This window comes from Acanthochromis polyacanthus, chromosome 17 (assembly GCF_021347895.1).
Source record: "Acanthochromis polyacanthus isolate Apoly-LR-REF ecotype Palm Island chromosome 17, KAUST_Apoly_ChrSc, whole genome shotgun sequence".
In the NCBI taxonomy this organism is placed as follows: Eukaryota; Metazoa; Chordata; class Actinopteri; family Pomacentridae; genus Acanthochromis; species Acanthochromis polyacanthus.
In genome coordinates this window covers 17,983,722-17,995,780 of record NC_067129.1, presented here as the reverse complement: position 1 = coordinate 17,995,780, position 12,059 = coordinate 17,983,722, and the positions used below count along the sequence as shown (strand labels likewise).

At 42.2% G+C, this 12,059-nt stretch overlaps 1 protein-coding gene across 3 annotated transcripts in view; it reads left to right on the top strand.

Annotated features, from left to right (window-relative positions):
• The first annotated feature begins 4,672 nt into the window (after window positions 1–4,672).
• Window positions 4,673–12,059, top strand: part of gabra3 (gamma-aminobutyric acid type A receptor subunit alpha3) — a 105,874-nt gene continuing 98,487 nt past the window's right edge. For 2 of the 3 annotated variants that reach the window (XM_022206544.2, XM_022206543.2), the window contains exon 1: window positions 4,674–5,116. The gene's annotated coding sequence lies outside the window, so the exon portion shown is untranslated. Of the gene's footprint in view, window positions 5,117–9,130; window positions 9,209–12,059 lie in introns of all 3 variants that reach the window. The other variant, XM_051937861.1, reaches the window with a different exon arrangement.

Below are 12,059 nucleotides of genomic sequence, written 5' to 3'. Positions count from 1 at the left end.
CACATCCACAAATCATCTTGCATTTGTTCACCAGTCTTGACAACCTGTGCACCTGTGGCTCAAGCCTCAACACACACATGAACCCCGAGAGCACGTCACCTTATTTGAATTTTCAATACACGATAATGAATGTAGGGGAAAAAGGAGGAAAAAAAAGGAGCCTAGAGACTAATTTTTTGAGAATACAAAACATCCAAAAGGTCACACTCATTAGGCGAAGGGAAAAGAAAGGAGGAGAGAAAAAAATAAAAGGCTGGGTGTAGCAATGAGATTGCTTAACAGTGTGACATTCAGATGTGTTCACACCTCAGAGACATCGAGTGCAACCTTTCGACCAGCAGCACCACTCGAGGCACAAGTGTCCCCCTCAGAGTGACCGCTAGAAGTAGTTGTTAGCAGGCGATAAGAATTTCCCATTCTCATCCAAACTGAACAGGATTGGAATGCTTGAGGGTCAAGTATGATTTTCCAAGATTGTGGCAACAATGGTGTGGATCTGGAGTCTGCTCATACCATTTACTCTATATACTATAAGACGACACTGTCTTCTTTACATTACACAAAAAATGTCAAATCACTGTCTCTGCATGCAGTCCTTTTCTTTCCCAAAGCCAACACATCTTTGTCCACCAAGCTGGGACTAATTAAGAAAGCAGCCGAGACTTCCACATACCTCAGTGTCGGTTTTTCCAGAGTTTATAATTATTAGCCGGAGGACATGATTATACCAGCTCAAGGAATTATTGAAAGGAAGCTAACTGTAAGGGACTTGGTAACTGCAGAAAGTGTGGAAATGGTACACTGTGCTCAGTCGTTTTACCACTCCTGAGACCAATGTAAAATGTCATGCTTTCAGCTGGTCATATTTGCAAAGAGTGGATTCTTTCATTCACATAAAACAATTTAAAAAAAAAAAAAAGAATAAAGAAGCTTACACAGCAGGTGGCAAAGTGACGACACCAAAACCTTTAGCTTTGGTGTGCGTGGATGAATTTCACCAGGAAAATAAGCACCCAAGACTTAATCAAACACCCAAACTCTGTCTCCATTCCTGGCTCACAGGCTCCTTGGCAGAACCAGCCGGCTCCTCTCTCTTCTTCCTCGCCCACAGGAGCTCACAGCAAATCAAGTTTATTATAGCCTCTAATTACAATTACAGTCTCATAGGGCTTCACAATAGAACAATAAATGAGAATGATAAATGAAAATGGCAAATGGTCCCTCTCCACCCCGCACAACCTTAGACCCTCCAGTGAGAATGAGGCCAAACCCTTTTAAGGAAACCTAATTAGGCACAAGCTTCAAGAAACAATTGGAGTGGACCTCACAGAGAGGAATCCCCCTTCTAGAAAAGCTGTGGTGAATGTAGGAAAGTTACTGTACTGAGGTAAACAAAAATGATACGGACTTGGTGTTACACAAAGATATAGTCAAAACTAATTCTGAACAGAGATTAACTGAGAGCACAATTTGTGACATTGTAGGAATGTACTGCACTGAACTGTGAAGTGACGTTCATTGAAACATCAATGATGGGAGACAATGTCAATATGATGAGATCGGTCTTTAAAAACAATGAAATTCTAATTGTTACATCTTACAAATTACTATCAAGACTAAAAGCGGTTTTATTAAATTGCCTGAAGGTTTGAACTGTGTCTGAGGTGAAATGACAACTGAAATCTCAGTGGGTTTGGCTGCAAAAGTTACCCATATATTACTCAGAAATGTTAAAGTCCCTTTCCAGTCATTGTTTAAACCAGAAGCTGATTGTCAAGAAGAACAATGACAAAGATCCACTCCGCATGTTGACAGGATCGGTACCTTCCGATTGTTCCATATGAAACCATGGAAATCGAAATGTCAAGAATCAAGAAGTTTCATTCAACGAGGGGTTCGGAAGCACAGTGGTTTAACACAAAAAAATCTGAACTGAGTTTCATAAAATTTCTGTAATATTTTATGGTCTAGATTTTAGTGGGAAAGTGCTCTGACCCACAACCGAAATATAGTATTATAGTGGCACTTCGAATGTTAGACCGTTCTTGAAAACACAAAACTTTGAACCCATTTTCCTCAAAAACTACAGAAAGTGGGTTAGACCACCCTGCTTCTAAATCCTTCAAAAGTCTAAAGGTTTGTAGTATTCTGATATAAAATGATAACTGACATCTCAGAGGGTTTGGCAGCAAAAGTTACCCATACATTACTCATGAATGTTAAAGTCCTTCTCCAGTCATTGATTAAACCCCTAAAAACTCATCTCTGTTGATCAAAGTTACAAATTCAGATGCTCATTATTTGAAAATAATCCCTTACTGCCTCAAAATGACTTCGCTCTACACTGCTTATTTCTCTATAATGTGCAGATCTATGACGTCCTTGACTGTCTATGAACTACTCCTCCCAACTCACTGCAGATCAGCACACCAGCTCACCTATGACTTAAACACTGTAAACCTACTCCGGCAAGTTGTATTATTTGGGTAACACATGTTTGACAAAAAAACTATTCTGAAGAAAAAATGATACACAAAGTCCCAATGTGCAAGCTGACAGCATTGGTTCTTTAGGTTAGTTAAATATGAAACCCTGAAAATCTGAATCCATGTTTGGAGATTGCCATCCGTATAGGTAGTGTCTACAGATACGGACCCGTACCCAGATGCTACGGGTACGGGTCCGTACCTCTAGTACAGATGCTACGGGTACGGGTCCGTACCTGTAGCATCAACCATCAGTATACTGCAGTTCTGAAGTGGAAATGCTCAACTATGGTGTTGACCGCTTATTTTGCTTATGTGTCCCAGCATACAAAAACCACCATATGGAGGACTTAAATATGAGGTCTGGCTTGAAAAACAGTGATATTCTAATTGCTGCATTGCCCATCTTTGTAATTTCATTCAAGACATACAGCTGCAGTTTTATTAAATTACCTGCAGGTTTGTAGTATGTCTGAGCTGAAAGGGCAACTGAAATCTCAGAGGGTCTGGCAGCAAAAGTTACCCATATTAGTCATGAATGGTAAAGTCCTTCTCCAGTCATTGACCGGAGTAACGTATATTTGACAAAAAAATAATAATTCTGAAGAATAATGATACAGGAAGTGGCACTCTGTAAGCTGACAGAATTGGTTCTTTAGGTTAGTTACATCTGAAAACCTAAAAGTCTGAATCCGTGTTTCTGAGACTTTCACTGGTATGCTGCAGTTTCAAGGTAATTATGCTCAGTCATGGTGTTGACTGTTTATTTCACTCAATATGTGTCTTCCATATGGGCATGTTAAAGTAATGAAAATGCGATTTTCACTGGACAGGCTCGGCTCTTAAGGTAAAAGAAGATTATTAGATGCTTATATGGAGCATAGTAAATAATGGTGCACTATATTAATATAATGTCTAGCTTGACAGACAGTGAAAATCTAATTGTTGCATTGCCTGTCTTTCTAAATTCATTCAAGACTTATAGCTGTAGTTTTATTAAAGCGCTTGAAGGTGTCTGAGCTGAAATGATAACTGAAATCTCTGAGGGTCTGGCAGCAAAAGTTGTCCATACACTTCTCATAAATGTTGAGGTTTTATTTGTCTGCCACTTGCTATAGTCTCACTCCGTGAACATCCACAGCACAAACTTTACCAGGACTGCCACTGTCACAGAGAACACTTTACAAAGCAAAATATGTGTGGTAATTTTTAAACACCGCTGTGTAAGGAACAGCTGAAAGCCGCCTGAAATGTACATTCAAAGAAACATTTTCAGAGAACAAGACATAATTCAAGCAAATGCTATGTACGCTCTGCACGTCCGTGTCACTTCGCCTGCAATCATTTTGATGCGCTGACAGAAGCAGCCCCTGTCTTTGGATTTGCATGCTTCTCTGTGAACCAAAAACAAACACATGTAGGCAACATGAGTATTATCTAAACTGAAAGTGAAGACATTTGGGAGAATCCTGGTAAAACTGGGGGTGTTTACCAGAAAAAGAAGTGGGCTTTAAAGATATTCATGTTGTAGAATGACTGCACCAGTTTCCATGTAGCTGTCATAATGTCATTCAAATGTGAGCTGAAATCTGACTGACAGGTCACTCACATCACTCATCACTTTTGTCTCTTCTTGATTTTTCATACATTCAATCTTGTGAATAGCAGAGAACAAAATCAGGTCAGGACTGTTCGCCTACACGCCTGGGAGTTGCCAGTGTGCAAAGCGCAGTCTCGTACTATTTGCTGCTGCATGAGCAGAGGTTAGAGGTGGCATTACGTGCCTTGCACAAGGGCACCTTGAGCACATTTCCAGGATATAGGTGAGACGTCTCATTTTTCTCTTTCTGTGCCCAGATTTTCTCCCTCCTTGGCTCCCCTCCTCTGATTAGACCACACCACCCCAAGGTCACAGAGTGGGGGAATGATGCTCCCTTTTCCTAATGCTGCAATGACTCAGATGAGATTGCTATATCACTGTCAGCAGCGGCTCTTTCAGGCTGGGCATCTCTGTCAGTTGTGGCTGGACCTTGGGCACCTGCGTCAGTGCTCAATCCACCGGAGCCCCGCTGAATAAGTGGGCCCGCTTACTGCTGTCTCTCGCCAGAGAGGTTGTGCAATAACGCACAAGGAAGGAGGGAGGGGGGGGGGGGGGGGGGGGGGGGGGCAAAAGAAAGAAAAAAAAAAAAAAAAAAGAGAGTCCCTTCCAGCTGTCGGGAGCATCACTGACAAGCTGGTCGGTTAACAGTGAGCCCTCCCGCGAAAAACGTCCACTGCATGTCCATGTGGCCACTGATCGGCGTGACAGATCACCGCCTCTGAAGCAGCCCCCCTCGGGTTCAGGGTTTGCCCCTCCTGCCCCAGCACCAATCTGAGATGGGTAAAAGAAGGGGGCGGGAAGGTTAGTTTGAAGAGGGCAGAGCTTTTGCGAAGAGGACGCCGATTTCCCCTATTATTTCACCGCTGGAGAAAGCAAAAGAAAAAAAAGAAAAAGAAGGGAAAAAGATCCAGTGGACAATAACAGCTGAGGGAGAAATCAGTCGGACCAAACATCAGAACCTCATTAACTCCAAGGAAACCCAGCCGGGAGCGAGAAGAAACAGCAGGAACACCAAGCCTTACTGCTGCTGGTGAGCTCATGTGTTTTTTCCTTTTCTTTTAATGCTCGTCATTAGGCTACCTGTGGTGTGGCTCATCATTTTGTTTAGGGGGGGTTTCGCACATGTGTGCTGGCCGGATCGCTGCCGGAGAAGGTTGCAAACGCGCTCAATGGCAATGTTTCATTCACATGCAACAACTGCTGTTTGTGCATGTACCGCAGTCTAATTGACGGTTTAACAGGTCTCCCCTTCGCATGCCGGAGTGATGCTGCTGGTGTGAGGATGCGGCGGCTGACGCGTAACCGCGCCGCGGCTCCGATTCCGCCTGGGAATTAAGTAGTGTTCCAGCAACAAATGTGGCTTTTCTTTTTTCTTCTTGGAGAGGTTGGGGTGTTTGTTTTGTGGGGGTGCAGTTGTGACAATGGCGGTGCTAAATGGTTTTGTTTTCGGTCGAATGGCAACACAATGCGACAGTCCAACGAGCACCGAGCGGTAATTGTTACTTTGCGTTAATGGGCAATTAAAGGGACGGTGCGTTCCTGTGAATAAAACAAGCCGCACAGGAACTCCAGCCTCCTGTTTTTATTTTTATTATTATTTTTATATATATACGTGAGCCCTCACGGACTGGACATGCTGTCAGGAACACCGCAACCTGTGACAAGACTGTTGAGCAGAGGCGAAGTTAACCTTGGAATTAAAAGCCCCCCACTCTCCCCTCCACGGAGGCTCTGGCAGCTGTCTGTGTTGAGCCCCTTCAACAAGATCTGTCAGGAAAATTGCCGTTTCTGTTACATCTTTCGCCGAGCTGATAAGTTTAACTGACGCCAAAAAGCGGATTTTACGCATGACGACGGTGGAGAAGAAGATCACACTTTCATCCGTGTGGCAGCGCGTTTTTTCTGCATTTGTTTCTCTTAATAATTTAAACTCATTACATTTGTGTGTTTTGCTGTGGAGACATAAGTCTGGCTCATTAAAAGAAATGGGGGGAAAAAGCCTAACTCCCTCTAGAATTCTCCCTCCTCGCCCCCTCCTCTATCCACATGGCACATGCACTCAGTGGACACAAAGTCTTACCTGCAAAGATGCCTCTATAACATCAGACCCAACAGCTTCAATTATTCAAATCTTCCCCGAAACATCCCCCCCCCCCCCGTAGAAATACATGCATCTCCTCCCTCCTCCACTAAAAATCATATGAAATTGGGTCAACACAGACTACACAAACAACAAAGACACACTCTGAGAATTCATATTGTTGTCTGTTTGTCTTCTGCCCCGGAAGAGGGGGACACATATGGGCGGCAAATGGTCCCTATCGGAGAGGGGAGCTGGATGGAAGCTGGGCACCAATTGTCTAAACTGCTGCAGCTCATTACAGCTGCAACACTTAATCAACTAGTCATCAACTGTTTAATTGTAAACCGTTTTTGATAACGGCGTAATTGGTTAGAGTCAAATTTTCATTAAAACAAAGTCATATTCTCTGATTCCAGCTGCTTGAATTTGAATTTTATTTGACGTCTTTATTAGTCTATGACAGGAAACCGAATGTCTTTGGGTTGCGAACAAAATGAGGTAATTGAGCACAGGATCTTGGGCGTTGAGAGCTATTTTTTGGCATTTTAAGACCAAATGACTAATTGAATATTGGATAAAATAATCAACAATGGGAGTAATCACTAGTTGCAGAACAATTTGACGTGCAATTATGTAAAAAAATGTGGGAACTGGTGCTTTTCAAGGCAAATATACATCTTAGGGATGAGCTGATAATCAGATCCAGTATTCAGCATTTTTCACATTATTGTTATTGTATTTTTTTAACTGATTCAAGATAAAATGATGTAAAAATATACTATTTTGGCTCTGATGCAGCAGAATCTCTTCTTTTATAGTCAATCTGTTTTCCAGCAAAGCTCCACCCATTCCACTATCTGATTGGTTACACAGCTGCTTAAATTTGAATATTTTTTGGCATCTTTATTAGTCTGACAGGAAACTGAATGTCTTTGGGTTGTGAACAAAACAAGACAATTGAGCACAGGATCTTGAGCGTTGAGAGCTATTTTTTGACATTTTAAGACCAAACTAATTGATTATTGGAGAAAATAATCAACAATTTGCCCCAATGGAAGTAATCAGTAGTTGCAGAACTATTTGACATGCAACTGTGTACAAAAAAAATGCAAGAACTGGCGCTTTTTAAGGCAAATATACATCTTAGGGATGAGCTGTTTATCAGATCCAGTATTCAGCATTTTTCACATGACATTTTTTTAACTGATTCGAGATAAAAGGATATAAAAATGTACTATTTTGGCTCTGATGCAGCAGAATCTCTTCTTCTATAGTCACTCTGTGTTCTCCAGCAACGCTCCACCCACTCCACTATCTGATTGGTTACACATCAAAAGCCTGTCAACACGAAAGCATAAATGTTAAAACAAAGATTTGTGTTGGAGTTTGTACTATTCTGAATTTCTGACACCAAGATTTTCATTTTATATCAATATTCCAGCGTAAATTGCTTCCAAATATTGGTATAGTTGGTATCTGCTGCCATAGCGGTCGACTCCTAATCATTTCCAAACATCAGTTATCATTCTATAGAAACCCCCACACTGATCCACCCCTACTACATCTGCCTCACATACAGACTCTTCAGTCAAATCTACAGTACTGCATACATTTTTTTGCTTCATCTTTTCACGCTTTCCAACCAGCCGGCGTCAGAGGCCACGCTCCGGTGTTAATTACTGGACGTCACCCAGGTTGAGGTTAGAAGACGTCATTCGCACCCAACATAATTCCACTCTGTCCTTTCTCTGCCTGAGCTGCCTCATGTTTAAGGGAGCACCTCCACTGCACATCCCGTATGAACGTTTCCCCTCCACCTCTCATTTGGTGTAATGCACAGTCATCTGGAGCCCCTCACGAGCCGCTCTCAGCATGCATGCTGCAGGGCTCATAATGCGATGACTCCCTGGACTCACGAGTGTGACCACAAGTAAATGACTTTTCTCAGTCAGTTCATTCATCTGTTGAGACACACGGAGCAGAAAGCCCCCCACCCTTCTCTGCTCTTCTTTTCACAGTAAATGGCTGTGTGGTGGAAAGGAAGCAAACTCAGATTTATTGTCCGGCAGGGAATGTGTCAGGGAGAGCAGATTTTGTTGAAGGAGAAGGTGTTATCTTATCCGAGAGCTACAGATGGATACGCTGTGCTTCCGTGACTTGGTAAACCTGCTACATCTGAAGTGACGTGATCAGAGGATCTGTTTGTAATTGTTCTTCTCCGGATTCGGCATGCGGATGCAGTCAAATAAAACGTGTGGCTAAAGAAGGCAGGCAGATTGTTGCAGGGATTTGCATTATTTTTCCTCGAGGCACAGTAAGGCATGATGCAGTAAAATGCAAAGTATCTCGAGTGATTACAAAATAAATGAGGATAATGTCTCCCATTGTGTTAAGGGGAAGTACTGTCTTTGTTTTTCTGTTATGGAAATGAGTCAGTAAGCTAAATAATAAGGTTACCCAACACTCCACCACTGTTTCATGTTTGCTGTTAAAACAAACAAAGAGAAACACCAGCCAGTGCATGCTGTGCCCTTCAAAGAGGCTTGTTTTGGAGATGTCAATATGTACCGAGATCCACCACACGGGTCAAGCAGACAAAAGCGTGTTGATGGTAATGATAACAGCTGACAAGAGGCAATCGCAAGAGCCCTCTGACATGCACTGAAGCCTCAACCATGATCATGTCAGTCATGACCGGTAAGCTGTGAGGAGAGATTTACAGCTTGGATCCACCGAGAAGAGAAGTGGAACAAAGCAGGACAATGAGGAGGCCATGCTGGGTTAATACAGACAGAGAAATGCAGACACTCCTGCGTCCCTTCTCCAGCATAACCACACATAATTTGCTGGACGAAGTGAACAAATTGAAAATTTTAAGGCTGCTGAGTGCTTTTGCATTACTGAGAATTTTTCAACCCATCCACTGCTTTTAAGAATTGTCCTTTCCTCATTCATTTTCAGTCATGGTGAGCGCCCATCATTTCCCCGTTTAAGTGCCGCAGAGGAGTGAGATTAATCACAGACGCTCCGTTCTCGAAGGTATAACTTCACCTTCAGACGCCCACTGATTTATGATAATTTCTGTGATTGTGACTGATCTTAATCCTGTACAAATTTTCTGCCACATCAGTGATTTGTTCTGTAAAACCTCCACAAACAGATGACTTGCGCTACTACTGTAGTTTGGCAGAGACAGACGAATCCCGACAAGAATCTCATGTGATCGCACAACCCGGTAATTTAGGAAGTAAAACTGCTTGCCAAAACTACATAAAACATTTTCAACAAGTGCATTATGAGCAGAGCAAATCATCGTCTCTTGTTTGATAAAGGACTGCTGGAGCTTGTGCTGCAGTCGAACAGCCCCCCCGTTCACATTGTTCCCGTTTGATCGGCAGAAATCAGATTTGTTACTGGAAAATATATTTTTTTGCATTTACCAGTTGACGACTTGACAGACAGATTTTTGTTGGAGTAGAATAGGCTCCTTCAGAATAACTATGAAAGAAATTTTAATTTGTGCCATGTTTTTGCAAGATTTATCACGCTTCTCTAAGTAAATTCAAGAACATTTATCTTCGAACAATGGCTGTACTAAGGAGCCATTGTCACCACCCTTTGTTACACATGCTCCGTATGTAGTTCCTTGGAAGGAAGAGAGAAAGAAAATGCCATCACAGAATCGTAATCTAAAAGAAAAACAGCAACAAATCAATTGTTGCATTGAAAGAGTTTAAGTCTTTGGAGCCACTTTGAATCCTGCAGGTTTGTACATGTTATTACTCTTACTCTCTTGAAATATATGTGTCTTTCACACTGTCTGTGACCTTTTAAGATTGACAGTCAAAATCTCTCAAATGTCAGAATCTTCCAAGAGCCTAAAGGTTCATATTGGGACCGGCTGCACTGGGAAGGCAGAAAATAAAAATGTCAAAGATTATTATGCACACTGAAGATGTGAAATGGTGCTAAAGAAGGATAAAGGATGTGTTTAAATGTGTATAAACCTTTTCAAAAGTTGTTTGTCCACTGCAGAATTGCCTCAGTCGTACGTTAATTTGATCCCCTGGCAGCAAGAAGGAATTAAAGCATTAAACATTCGGCTTTTGATTGAAGCTGGCAGAGCACTAAAGGGTCTTTTCAAGGCAAAGTCATTGAGTGGTCAGATTTTATTCCCGATTCAGATAAGCTGCAAAACATTTCTTGAAGGTTGTTGGCAAAGACAGTGAGTACACTTCTACTGAATCAAGGTACATGGCACAAATTGCAGTCAAGTTTGATGTGTGCAGAGGGAGTGGTGGCGTACTTGTGGTATTTTTTAAGCTGCAGGCACACAAAATTAGACAAATAAAGCTTTATACGGCTGTACAACCTTCTGTCAGGTCTTTTAGGCAACACACTCAGAGACATCATGCATGTCCAACCATCTGACCATCTCAGGCACAGATCCATCTTGAATGCAACGGTAAAAGATGCTTCAGGTGCTGCTTTTGTCAGACAACAGGAAAAAGCATCCTCCACATAACCGTTGCCCTGGTAACTTGGTGTTTTTTGGCTAAAGGCAGTGGGGATTTATTGGGAGCCAAAGGTCCTGTGGGGGTTGTGCTTTAATTGTCCTTGTTTTTCTTTTAAATGAACCTCAGTAAATTGTGTGGGTCACTGGGTCCTGAGGGTGTCGCATCTTTAGCGCTGTGCATTTTTACTGCACCACGTGGGAAATTTGTTTGGAATGTCAAGATATAACCGACCGTGATGTGTGGGGGCAACCGAGGTTTTTGTTATTTTGCGGCAACAGGGATTCTGCTGTGTGTGATTGTGCTTTGGCAAAGTGTGGGGCAAATCATTGTAGACATATTCCTGACTGAGCGGACATCTGCTCAGACCACAGTGGAAAAATAATAAAAGCCAAATAATCAGGCATGCAGGAACAAGGGCATCCAGATAGTGCCTCTTAAGGTTGTGCTTTGAAGTGATTTGGACAGCTTTGGATTATCTATCAGAAAATGTCCATGCAAATGACCCAGAGACATTTTATCTAACCTTTCTTTGCCTCAAGGGTTGGTACAGGGTTCAGGATAACACTTAAGACTCACTTGTAATGCTAAATAGTGTAGGAGGCAGCAGGACTAAACAGTCGAGCTTAAACAGTTGTTTAAGTATTTCTTCTAGCGTCTACATTATTATGTTTGCTAATGTTGGATGATAAATGAAACATCTTCTGGTTTTGGGCTGCTGGTTGAACAAGAAAAACAATCTGAAGTTGATATCTTGGGTTCTGACAAGCATGTTTCAGTATTCTTTGACATTTTATAGATTACATAATGAATAAAAAACATAATTGTTATAACTGGTACTAGTAGCAGAGACATTATAAGGGAGAGAATCCAAAGTGAAAGGAAACGAGTGTTCTGAAACGACTGTCCTTCTTCCTTAAGTGTTCAGATTTTGGACAGGGAGGACAGATGATTTGAGAGAGAAGTGAAAGAAGAAGGGGCGGGGGGGTCTGCGACATCATCTTTCGCCAATTTACAATCAGGTCCTTTCAAAACTCCCCAAAACAACTACTCAGGAAACTCATGCTAATGACCACCATTAGCACACGAGGGCTCAGTGACATCTGTGCATTTCAACGACCCCCACCGATACTCACAACGACCATCATTGAGTAGTCAGATGAGTTTTGGTATTGGTCGTTGGAATAATAGCCCTGGACACACCTCACAGAGGTTTAAAAGCTGAGGCAACACCAACCGCCACCAGAACTGAAGAAGCCTCTTGGATGAGAGGTGAAACGTCTTCAAGGAACTTTCTAAAGGTCCAGTGGATTGATTTAAACTACTTTGGATAACCATGACCTGGATGAATGAGAACCTACACAGACAAGGGAGAG